We start from the raw sequence: 12,951 nt of genomic DNA on the forward strand, positions 1-12,951 counted from the left end.
TTTTTGGCCTTCTCCTGTTCAATTGATCTGAGATTTACCATATGAATGTAACCCCCAACAGTTCCCTTATTAACCATCTGGATGTAACACCTGGCAGTGCCCTGGTCTCGAGAAGGGATAAAAACTTTGAGTTAAGAATAAACGAGGTGGCAGTTTTTGCTTGGGCTGCAGACCTCCTGGACCCGAAGTGTTTGTCTCTCTTCTAATTTTTCCAGTCCCTGCCCCTTATTTCAGGAACCCCAATTTGCTGCCGGGAGGCCCCGGCATGCCTCTTAGCAGCCTGAGCCAGGTTTAGTTGCGATGTACTTTGCCTCGTTGTAGTGCCTGTTAGGAGGCACTTGTTGCTAGGACCTTTAGACACACATAAGGGTTGAGAAGGGGATTGGGGCTGCAAGGCTGCAGCCGAAGGCACTGGGAATAGGGGGTAAGTATTAGATTCGGCCAAGATAGAGGCCGGGGGGTCATATCGATTTCCTACTTCTGGGGGGGGGAATCTCTGCTCTATCCCTGTCTTAGATAGTAGACGGAGGATTTCTCTTAACTGCTCCACCACCGTAGCCAGCCGGTCCTCATCATATCTTTCCTTCCTGTTATCCAAACCTGAATTCCTTCTGGGGAGGAGGGATCTCTGCACTATCCCCGTCTTAGATAGTAGATGGAGGACTTCTCTTAACTTCTCCTCCACCGAAGCCAGCCGGTCCTCATCCTATCTTTCCTTCCCGTTATCCAAACCTGAATTCTTATACTCAATATCTACTGGCTGTTCCCTTCTCCAAATCTCATTTAAACTCTCCCGGGCTGGGGCATAAGCCTCAGCCTCAGGTTTCTCGGAAGGGTTCTTTAATTCAAGATTAAGTTCGGCATTCTCTTGTCGAAGACCTAAACATTCATTTACTAAATTCCATAAAGAAATAGCCTCTGCTGGGGTCTTTTCAGGGCCATATACACTGTAATAACCTTGAATTCCTTTTCCTATCCTCAGCCAGTTTTCTAAATTTAGGGTTCCCTCCTCTGGAAACCGCGGGCACGCCTCCTCGACAAACTGTAGGAAGCTCTCAAGCTGCCCTTGTTCCACCCACGTTCCGCTTCAAGTAAGTTCCTTAGGACCGGCACATCTAGCCTGTGGACATCTTCATTCATAATTTTTTACTCCCGACTAGACATTCTCCCACTCTCTCACTGTCTTAATAGTCCTATGACGCATCACTCACCACAGCGGGGTCCTCCACCTTTGTCCCAGATTTTCAGGGTCCCTGTTCGGGCGCCACTTGCCGGGGCCTACCGGCAGCAAATTGGGGTTCCTGAAATAGGGGACAGGGACTGAAAAAATAGAAGAGAGACAAACACATGGGGTCTGGGAGGTCTGCAGGCCAGGTAAAGACTGCAGCCCCGTTTATTTACGGCTCCAGGCTTATATTCCTTCTTCACATCAGGGAACTGCCAGGTGTTACATCCAGATGGATAATCAGGGAACTGTTGGGGGTTACTTTCATATGGTAAGTCTCTGTTGTACTGGATCAAAGACTAGGATGAAATAAAAGCAGAGTCACTGAAGTTGCATGAGGAAGAATAAAATAGCCCGCTTAGTCAAAAAGTTTTTAGCAGACAGAGCAGTGCTGTAGGATGTTCAACACCAAAATCCAGTATCATTACACTGTAGGAAATCCTCCAAGAAGTAAAAGCAGATACATTGAATTTGCTTGTGGAAGAATAAAAACCACGTTTCCACAGAACCAGTCTTAACAGATACAGCAAAGTCGGTAGAAGCACAGTGTCCATTGTACTGGATCAAAGACTAGGATGAAACAAAGCAGATACACTGAAGTTGCATGAGGAAGTATAAAATACACCGACTATACAAAACAGTTCTTAGGAGATAAAACAATGCCGTGGGATCTTCAACGCAAAAATCCAGTATCCAGTACGCTGGATGAAATCCTCCAAGAATTAAAAGCAGATCCATTGAAGTTGCTTGTGGAAGAATACCATACCCGCTTAGACGAAAATGTTCTTATCAGAGGGAACAATGCTCTAGGATATTCAACACCAAAACCAGTATCCAGTACACTGGATGAAATACTCCAAGGAGGAACAGCAGATACATTGAAGTTGCTTGTGGAAGAATCAAAACCACGTTTACACAGAACGAATCTTAGCAGATAGAGCAATGTTGGTGGAAGTACAGTGTGGACACTGTACTGGATCAAAGACTAGGAGGAAATGAAAGCAGATATACTGAAGTTGCATGTGGAAGTATAAAATACACTGCTTATACAAAAACGTTCTTGGGAGATAAAACAATGCCCTGAGAAGTTCAACGTCAAAATAAACTCTCCCTTATACTGGATTTCCGGGGCCTACCGGCAGCAAATTGGGGTTCCTGAAATAGGGGACAGGGACTGGAGAAAATAGAAGAGAGACAAACACATGGGGTCCGGGGAGTCTGCAGCCCAGGTAGAGACTGCAGCCCCGTTTATTTACAACTCAAGGCTTATAGTCCTTCTTCAAACCAGGGAACTGCCAGGTGTTACATCCGGATGGTTAATCAGGGAACTGTTGGGAGTTACATTCATATGGTAAATCTCAGATCTATGAGGCCAAAAAACAGTAAGACAACAAAGCAATTATCTGATGCAAATCAAAGTACAGTTTGATTCCACTCTGGCTCCCAACATATCCCCCGTTTTTATTTTAAAAGAAACACAAGTGCCATTTCTACTCTTTCCAATATGTCTAATTTATCCTGTCTCACTTTCCAAAAATGACTGGTCCCTTCATCTAAAGGGGATTGATGGGCGGAGATTCAGCTGCTCTGACTTCTTCAAGCTGACTCGGGCGTTGTCTCTGTACTTGACCAGGGACCTTAAAAAGCCTAACCTGTTTAACCAAGGGGTTGCAAGGATTAGATATCAGGAACAATACTTTGCTCCAAACTAGAGATCATATTTAACATTTAACAATTGCACAAGCCATCTTTGGCTACAATAGTGTAGCCTACTTAGCACCCATTTGCAAAGGTTTTTTTTTTTTTGATTTTCTGGGGAACCTTAACAATTGTCTGCAACCTTAACAATGCTTCAGTTGTCAGATCTAAACAGATTAATAAAGACACAAGCCTCAGATCCACAAACTTTCCTGAATTTGTGGCTGGCGTCAAATAAAAAATTCGCTCAGTTAGAACTTTCAAGTACCCACTATCACAGAAGATTGACAAGTTCCTGCCCAGTTATGAAAGGCATGGGCATTAGTAAGGCACGCTTACAAACTACTCTATGACCTCCTGGCTCTGATTAATATTGAATGGCCAAGCACAAGTGACTCTAGGATCTGACACCATCTCTGCCATCCAAGCAGTGGCTTACTTGCTTTCCTCCCAATAGTGTGTCTTCACACCGGGATAAAAATCCCATTGCATTTCACTTTGTTGGTTGCTGGACTTGAACTTAGGATCTGGCTACTGTCTCTCAGCTCTCCAGCTCAAGGCTAGCACTCTGCCACTTTTAAGTCCCAAACTCAGGGCCTGAGTGCCGCTCCTCAGCTCTGCAGCTCAAGGCTTGCACTCTGCCACTGTGAGTCCCGAGCTTGGTGCGTGAGTGCTGTCCCCCAGCTTTTCACTCTGCTGCTTCGAGCTCCAAAGCAACTCTGCCTCAATAGCACTCTGCTGCCCGATTAAACACCACAATCTCACAGGGACTTTGCTTTGCCCGGGCTGGCTCTAAACTGTGGCTTTCAGATCAATGAGTCCTATAAAAGGCCCCTTTCCTCCAATTAGAAGCAACAAGGTGGTCAACTCAGAAATAGTCTCTAAGCAGGATTTTGCCTGGAACCTGGTAAGAGGCAAAGTTACATCTGAATAAGGATTGCCGTCCTTCTCCATGGCCCAGCTGGAAACTGCTATAAAGTATCTTATAAGAGCAATTAAGCAATTAAGCAATTAATAGCAATTAAGCAATCATTTTGCTAGTCCTAATTTTCCTTTTTTCTCTTTCTTTAAACAAACATTGAAGACAAACTTTACTTTCAAATATTGCTTAGAAACCCATTTCCAGTGTTCTTAGAAACTTCAACTGATACTGGCTTCAACAATTAACACCTTAGCCTTTTTGCAGTTGAAAAACCTTTAAGGGCACAAAGAACTCCTTTTGTCTCCAGGCCCCTAGGGCTCCCCTTTGCCTTTAGAAGAGGCGTTTTGTTTTGTTTTTAGATTATTACTGCCTAGAACTCCATCAACAGTTTAAACTCAAATAACAGTTTTTCCCTAATGCAAGAATTACCAACATCTGTGCACCAAAACTGTAAGTCTGGACTTAGTTTCCTTCCTTCCTTTTTTTTCCCACCCAATTGCGAAGTAGTATGAAACCAAATCATAAGGAGATAAACCTTTAAACATTTATACTATCCACATTTTATCATCAGATTTCCAGTGTCAGTCTGCAAGAAAAGACAGAGAGGCAAAGTTTCTGACATTAGCCAACAAATTTACATTTAAATCTCTAATACACGTCTCCAAACTTTAAAGGTAAGACATCCCTAATTCCCTAATACCTCTGTGCTAAACAGGATTCAATGTTTGCAATGTAAACAGCTGTATGCATACCAGAGTTTTAAAATGCCGATTTCAGGATCTTTAGAAAAATACTTTTTACTGGTTTCTCTAACACAATGGAATAATCCTTTGAGACATTGTAAAACATTCAAACCTAATACTTTTTCTTGAAGTTTTAAGCTTAGATTTCCCAATTGCCTTTGTGTTTCAAGTATAACTTAATCCATTGTTTTATACAGCATGCTGACAATTGAATCTTGAACATGTTCACTCACTCATTCACACACACTCACACTCAAAGATTTTAAAGCGGGCAAAATTAATATCGGCCGTTCGTTTTCCGGAAGTTTGTGTCAAGAGAGCTTTGGCAATTTTACTCTTGCAAGTGAGAACCAGGTTCAAAACAAAACTTTTTGCAAGGCAACTTAGCTGGAATATATTTTTCCAAGGCTTGTTACAACTGCAGACACGCGCGAGCGCCCATACTAGGCCCAGAAAGGTTCAAATAAATAACAAGGATGTGTGCTTGAGTACACACAGAAAATCCAGAAGGGTCCATATTTAGAACTGGTACTAATTTTAAGACAAAACTGGACAAGGAAAAATAGGTAACACGAACAAGACAGAGAAACAGAGACGTTTAAGTAACTTCCAAACTTCTGATGGCATGCCTGGCCTTAAACTACCAGAGTGACGGAAAGATTTCCATTCCCTGGTAGCTGACAGACGGAGGCCATCCTAACTACACCTACAAAAGGCTCTGAAACAAAATCAGACATTGACATATAACAAGAAAATTGGACTCCAACAGATACACTTAACACAAGAACATGAATCTAGGTGAATGTATTCACTAAACAACTATTTTTTGATTCAGACACGTCTTGCTGGTGGGACTCTCAGGCATGCCCTGTTAGCAACAAGAAACTCAGAAGGGGGGGTCAAGGCGTCCCTTGACCACGCAGGCCTCTGTTTTAGGCCCACGGTGCACCTTTAAAAAAAAATAAAACAAAACAAAACACAGACATGCAGGGGGTCGGCCGATTTCTACTTACCTCCGGAGGCCTCTGCTTTTCACCTGGGCATCTTTCACAAAACAAGGTTGTTAAGAAGAGGGATGGTAAAAACAAACTAAGAAGAATAATCTGTTCTCTCGATAGCATACAAGTTGTAAAAGAACAATTGTCACGTGTTACATTAAATTGTGTAGAATTAATGAATATGTGAAAAGGTCCCGACATAATAGCATAATAGCAAGAGGAGAAACAGCTCATAAAGTTCTTTTGATAGGAGGACCTGGGTAGAACTGGCTCCTGACCAGCCTAGTAGCTGTGAGGAAATTCCAGGAATATTGGTGATTGGCACACTGGGGGATCCTATGAATGTGTTGAACAAATGGATCAGGAGCAGTCCCATCAACATGCACAAATAACTCAGGTCCTTCCCACGTCGCAGGATGCACCACTGGAGGGTTGGGGCTGTAGGCCCAGTGATTCGCTGCTTGGATGGCCACTGTCAGTCTCCACAATCCGAACAAAGTGTTCAGGCAGCCAGCGTGCATCATTTTCTCCTTGTGAAAAACACATATATGCCCTCGACCCCATGTTAGAACGGGATCGGGTCCTTGCCAAGCACCAGTTAGAGGATCCTTCCACTTTACTAAGGCAAAAGCACGCTGCTCTCTTTTGTCCCAGAATCGCAGAGCAGCGGATAAATTATTTAAGTCCAAATTTTAAAAATTTAAAAACAACAAAGCATGATTAAATATATTTACCTTTTAAAGTACTGAATGGCCAAATATGTAAATGGGGTGTGTTCCTCAACCTTTTCAGCTGCTATGATGAGGCCAAAGAGGCTCAGATTTTGCTGTAGTTGTCGAAAGGCTTGTCGTACGACAGTAGGGTCAGAACAAGCCAACAAAACATCATCCATATAATGAACAATATAAACAAAAGAAAATTTTTCGCGGGTGGAATAATGGATCTAGCTCCAAAACTTTGACATAAAGCTGGGCTATTTGCCATGCCCTGTGGAAGCACAAGCCAAGGATACCATATAATGGGTTCTTTAAAATTAACAGAGGGGACGCTGAAGGCAAAACGCTTACAGTCTTGAGGCACCAGGGGTATAGTATAGAAGCAAACTTTCAAATCTATAATAATTTTATAAGTATCCTTTGGCATTGCCATGGGTGAAGGCAAGCCGGGCTGTATTGTCCCCCTCAGTTCCAAAGTTGCATTTACTTTTTTAGATCTTGTAACAGCCTCTATTTACCTGATTTTTTTTCTTTCTAACAAAAATTGGAGAATTCCATGGAGAGTTAGAAGGGGTTACACGCCCCAAATCCAGCTGTTTCTGTGCCAGCTGCTGAGCGGCAATGATTTTTTTACCCTAATCCTTGTCTCGGTGGGTGAGACTGGGGTTGGAGTGTCCCTGGCCCGCCCTGAGCTGCTCAGCACAGTGCCCCAGAGGGGAAGAGGCCTTGATCAAGCAGCTGCTTAGTAACTGCAGCACTAGGACTAAACATATACACTGCCATTTTTCCATAAATTAATTGGCAAATGATCCAGGACAAATGGCTGAAAATGACCAGAGTGCCCTTCCTCGTCTCTCCAAGCAAGGATCGCACTGCTCTGCTGTGGGTCAGCTGCATTCCCAATCCCTCGTAGGGAAGTCATAGAGGTTGTTAGGGGCCATTGGGCTGGCCAATGCTCTTTAGATATCACAGACACATCTGCTCCTGTGTGTAATATTCCTTTAAAGGGCTTTTCTTGTATAAATAGAGTCATCTCAGGCCTCTCTTGTTTTATTTATGCTTTGTACCCAATACATATCAGAGGATCCAAATCCTCTCTGTCCATCTGGGGCAGAGGAATTAGCAGTCCCCACGGGAAGTAAAGACACAAGCACTAGCTGTGCTATTCTCTGTCCCGGTGCGATCGCTATTACATGCCTCTTAGCAGCCTGAGCCAGGTTTAGTTGCGATGTACTTTGCCTCGTTGTAGTGCCTGTTAGGAGGCACTTGTTGCTAGGACCTTTAGACACACATAAGGGTTGAGAAGGGGATTGGGGCTGCAAGGCTGCAGCCGAAGGCACTGGGAATAGGGGGTAAGGATTAGATTCGGCCAAGATAGTGGCCGGGGGGTCATATCGATTTCCTACTTCTGGGGGGGGGGGAATCTCTGCTCTATCCCTGTCTTAGATAGTAGACGGAGGATTTCTCTTAACTTCTCCTCCACCGTAGCCAGCCGGTCCTCATCATATCTTTCCTTCCTGTTATCCAAACCTGAATTCCTTCTGGGGAGGAGGGATCTCTGCACTATCCCCGTCTTAGATAGTAGATGGAGGACTTCTCTTAACTTCTCCTCCACCGAAGCCAGCCGGTCCTCATCCTATCTTTCCTTCCCGTTATCCAAACCTGAATTCTTATACTCAATATCTACTGGCTGTTCCCTTCTCCAAATCTCATTTAAACACTCCCGGGCTGGGGCATAAGCCTCAGCCTCAGGTTTCTCGGAAGGGTTCTTTAATTCAAGATTAAGTTCGGCATTCTCATGTTGAAGACCTAAACATTCATTTACTAAATTCCATAATGAAATAGCCTCTGCTGGGGTCTCTTCAGGGCCATATACACTGTAATAAGCTTGAATTCCTTTCCCTATCCTCAGCCAGGTTTCTAAATTTAGGGTTCCCTCCTCTGGAAACCGCGGGCACGCCTCCTCGACAAACTGTAGGAAGCTCTCAAGCTGCCCTTGTTCCACCCGCGTTCCACTTCAAGTAAGTTCCTTAGGACCGGCACATCTAGCCTGTGGACATCTTCACTCATAATTTTTTACTCCCGACTAGACATTCTCCCACTCTCTCACTGTCTTAATAGTCCTATGACGCATCACTCACCACAGCGGGGTCCTCCACCTTTGTCCCAGATTTTCAGGGTCCCTGTTCGGGCGCCACTTGCCGGGGCCTACCGGCAGCAAATTGGGGTTCCTGAAATAGGGGACAGGGACTGAAAAAATAGAAGAGAGACAAACACATGGGGTCTGGGAGGTCTGCAGGCCAGGTAAAGACTGCAGCCCCGTTTATTTACGGCTCCAGGCTTATATTCCTTCTTCAGATCAGGGAACTGCCAGGTGTTACATCCAGATGGATAATCAGGGAACTGTTGGGGGTTACTTTCATATGGTAAGTCTCTGTTGTACTGGATCAAAGACTAGGATGAAATAAAAGCAGAGTCACTGAAGTTGCATGAGGAAGAATAAAATAGCCCGCTTAGTCAAAAAGTTGTTAGCAGACAGAGCAGTGCTGTAGGATGTTCAACACCAAAATCCAGTATCATTACACTGTAGGAAATCCTCCAAGAAGTAAAAGCAGATACATTGAATTTGCTTGTGGAAGAATAAAAACCATGTTTCCACAGAACCAGTCTTAACAGATACAGCAAAGTCGGTAGAAGCACAGTGTCCATTGTACTGGATCAAAGACTAGGATGAAACAAAGCAGATACACTGAAGTTGCATGAGGAAGTATAAAATACACCGACTATACAAAACAGTTCTTAGGAGATAAAACAATGCCGTGGGATCTTCAACGCAAAAATCCAGTATCCAGTACGCTGGATGAAATCCTCCAAGAATTAAAAGCAGATCCATTGAAGTTGCTTGTGGAAGAATACCATACCCGCTTAGACGAAAATGTTCTTATCAGAGGGAACAATGCTCTAGGATATTCAACACCAAAATCAGTATCCAGTACACTGGATGAAATACTCCAAGGAGGAACAGCAGATACATTGAAGTTGCTTGTGGAAGAATCAAAACCACGTTTACACAGAACGAATCTTAGCAGATAGAGCAATGTTGGTGGAAGTACAGTGTGGACACTGTACTGGATCAAAGACTAGGAGGAAATGAAAGCAGATATACTGAAGTTGCATGTGGAAGTATAAAATACACTGCTTATACAAAAACGTTCTTGGGAGATAAAACAATGCCCTGAGAAGTTCAACGTCAAAATAAACTCTCCATTATACTGGATTTCCGGGGCCTACCGGCAGCAAATTGGGGTTCCTGAAATAGGGGACAGGGACTGGAAAAAATAGCAGAGAGACAAACACATGGGGTCCGGGGAGTCTGCAGCCCAGGTAGAGATTGCAGCCCCGTTTATTTACAACTCAAGGCTTATAGTCCTTCTTCAAACCAGGGAACTGCCAGGTGTTACATCCGGATGGTTAATCAGGGAACTGTTGGGAGTTACATTCATATGGTAAATCTCAGATCTATGAGGCCAAAAAACAGTAAGACAACAAAGCAATTATCTGATGCAAATCAAAGTACAGTTTGATTCCACTCTGGCTCCCAACATATCCCCCGTTTTTATTTTAAAAGAAACACAAGTGCCATTTCTACTCTTTCCAATATGTCTAATTTATCCTGTCTCACTTTCCAAAAATGACTGGTCCCTTCATCTAAAGGGGATTGATGGGCTGAGATTCAGCTGCTCTGACTTCTTCAAGCTGACTCGGGCGTTGTCTCTGTACTTGACCAGGGACCTTAAAAAGCCTAACCTGTTTAACCAAGGGGTTGCAAGGATTAGATATCAGGAACAATACTTTGCTCCAAACTAGAGATCATATTTAACATTTAACAATTGCACAAGCCATCTTTGGCTACAATAGTGTAGCCTACATAGAACCCAGTTGCAAAGGTTTTTTTTTTTTTTTTTAGATTTTCTGGGGAAACTTAACAATTGTCTGCAACCTTAACAATGCTTCAGTTGTCAGATCTAAACAGATTAATAAAGACACAAGCCTCAGATCCACAAACTTTCCTGAATTTGTGGCTGGCGTCAAATAAAAAATTTGCTCAGTTAGAACTTTCAAGTACCCACTATCACAGAAGATTGACAAGTTCCTGCCCAGTTATGAAAGGCATGGGCATTAGTAAGGCACGCTTACAAACTACTCTATGACCTCCTGGCTCTGATTAATATTGAATGGCCAAGCACAAGTGACTCTAGGATCTGACACCATCTCTGCCATCCAAGCAGTGGCTTACTTGCTTTCCTCCCAATAGTGTGTCTTCACACCGGGATAAACATCCCATTGCATTTCACTTTGTTGGTTGCTGGACTTGAACTCAGGATCTGGCTACTGTCTCTCAGCTCTCCAGCTCAAGGCTAGCACTCTGCCACTTTTAAGTCCCAAACTCAGGGCCTGAGTGCCGCTCCTCAGCTCTGCAGCTCAAGGCTTGCACTCTGCCACTGTGAGTCCCGAGCTTGGTGCGTGAGTGCTGTCCCCCAGCTTTTCACTCTGCTGCTTCGAGCTCCAAAGCAACTCTGCCTCAATAGCACTCTGCTGCCCGATTAAACACCACAATCTCACAGGGACTTTGCTTTGCCCGGGCTGGCTCTAAACTGTGGCTTTCAGATCAATGAGTCCTATAAAAGGCCCCTTTACTCCAATTAGAAGCAACAAGGTGGTCAACTCAGAAATAGTCTCTAAGCAGGATTTTGCCTGGAACCTGGTAAGAGGCAAAGTTACATCTGAATAAGGATTGCCGTCCTTCTCCATGGCCCAGCTGGAAACTGCTATAAAGTATCTTATAAGAGCAATTAAGCAATTAAGCAATTAAGAGCAATTAAGCAATCATTTTGCTAGTCCTAATTTTCCTTTTTTCTCTTTCTTTAAACAAACATTGAAGACAAACTTTACTTTCAAATATTGCTTAGAAACCCATTTCCAGTGTTCTTAGAAACTTCAACTGATACTGGCTTCAACAATTAACACCTTAGCCTTTTTGCAGTTGAAAAACCTTTAAGGGCACAAAGAACTCCTTTTGTCTCCAGGCCCCTAGGGCTCCCCTTTGCCTTTAGAAGAGGCGTTTTGTTTTGTTTTTAGATTATTACTGCCTAGAACTCCATCAACAGTTTAAACTCAAATAACAGTTTTTCCCTAATGCAAGAATTACCAACATCTGTGCACCAAAACTGTAAGTCTGGACTTAGTTTCCTTCCTTCCTTTTTTTTCCCACCCAATTGCGAAGTAGTATGAAACCAAATCATAAGGAGATAAACCTTTAAACATTTATACTATCCACATTTTATCATCAGATTTCCAGTGTCAGTCTGCAAGAAAAGACAGAGAGGCAAAGTTTCTGACATTAGCCAACAAATTTACATTTAAATCTCTAATACACGTCTCCAAACTTTAAAGGTAAGACATCCCTAATTCCCTAATACCTCTGTGCTAAACAGGATTCAATGTTTGCAATGTAAACAGCTGTATGCATACCAGAGTTTTAAAATGCCGATTTCAGGATCTTTAGAAAAATACTTTTTACCGGTTTCTCTAACACAATGGAATAATCCTTTGAGACATTGTAAAACATTCAAACCTAATACTTTTTCTTGAAGTTTTAAGCTTAGATTTCCCAATTGCCTTTGTGTTTCAAGTATAACTTAATCCATTGTTTTATACAGCATGCTGACAATTGAACCTTGAACATGTTCACTCACTCATTCACACACACTCACACTCAAAGATCTTAAAGCGGGCAAAATTAATATCGGCCGTTCGTTTTCCGGAAGTTTGTGTCAAGAGAGCTTTGGAAATTTTACTCTTGCAGGTGAGAACCAGGTTCAAAACAAAACTTTTTGCAAGGCAACTTAGCTGGAATATATTTTTCCAAGGCTTGTTACAACTGCAGACACGCGCGAGCGCCCATACTAGGCCCAGAAAGGTTCAAATAAATAACAAGGATGTGTGCTTGAGTACACACAGAAAATCCAGAAGGGTCCATATTTAGAACTGGTACTAATTTTAAGACAAAACTGGACAAGGAAAAATAGGTAACACGAACAAGACAGAGAAACAGAGACGTTTAAGTAACTTCCAAACTTCTGATGGCATGCCTGGCCTTAAAATACCAGAGTGACGGAAAGATTTCCATTCCCTGGTAGCTGACAGACGGAGGCCATCCTAACTACACCTACAAAAGGCTCTGAAACAAAATCAGACATTGACATATAACAAGAAAATTGGACTCCAACAGATACACTTAACACAAGAACATGAATCTAGGTGAATGTATTCACTAAACAACTATTTTTTGATTCAGACACGTCTTGCTGGTGGGACTCTCAGGCATGCCCTGTTAGCAACAAGAAACTCAGAAGGGGGGGGTCAAGGCGTCCCTTGACCACGCAGGCCTCTGTTTTAGGCCCACGGTGCACCTTTAAAAAAAAATAAAACAAAACAAAACACAGACATGCAGGGGGTCGGCCGATTTCTACTTACCTCCGGAGGCCTCTGCTTTTCACCTGGGCATCTTTCACAAAACAAGGTTGTTAAGAAGAGGGATGGTAAAAACAAACTAACAAGAACAATCTGTTCTCTCGATAGCATACAA

The sequence above is a fragment of the Megascapheus bottae genome, chromosome 7, assembly GCF_031878675.1.
Source record: "Megascapheus bottae isolate mThoBot1 chromosome 7, mThoBot2.hap1, whole genome shotgun sequence".
Classification (NCBI taxonomy): Eukaryota; Metazoa; Chordata; class Mammalia; order Rodentia; family Geomyidae; genus Megascapheus; species Megascapheus bottae.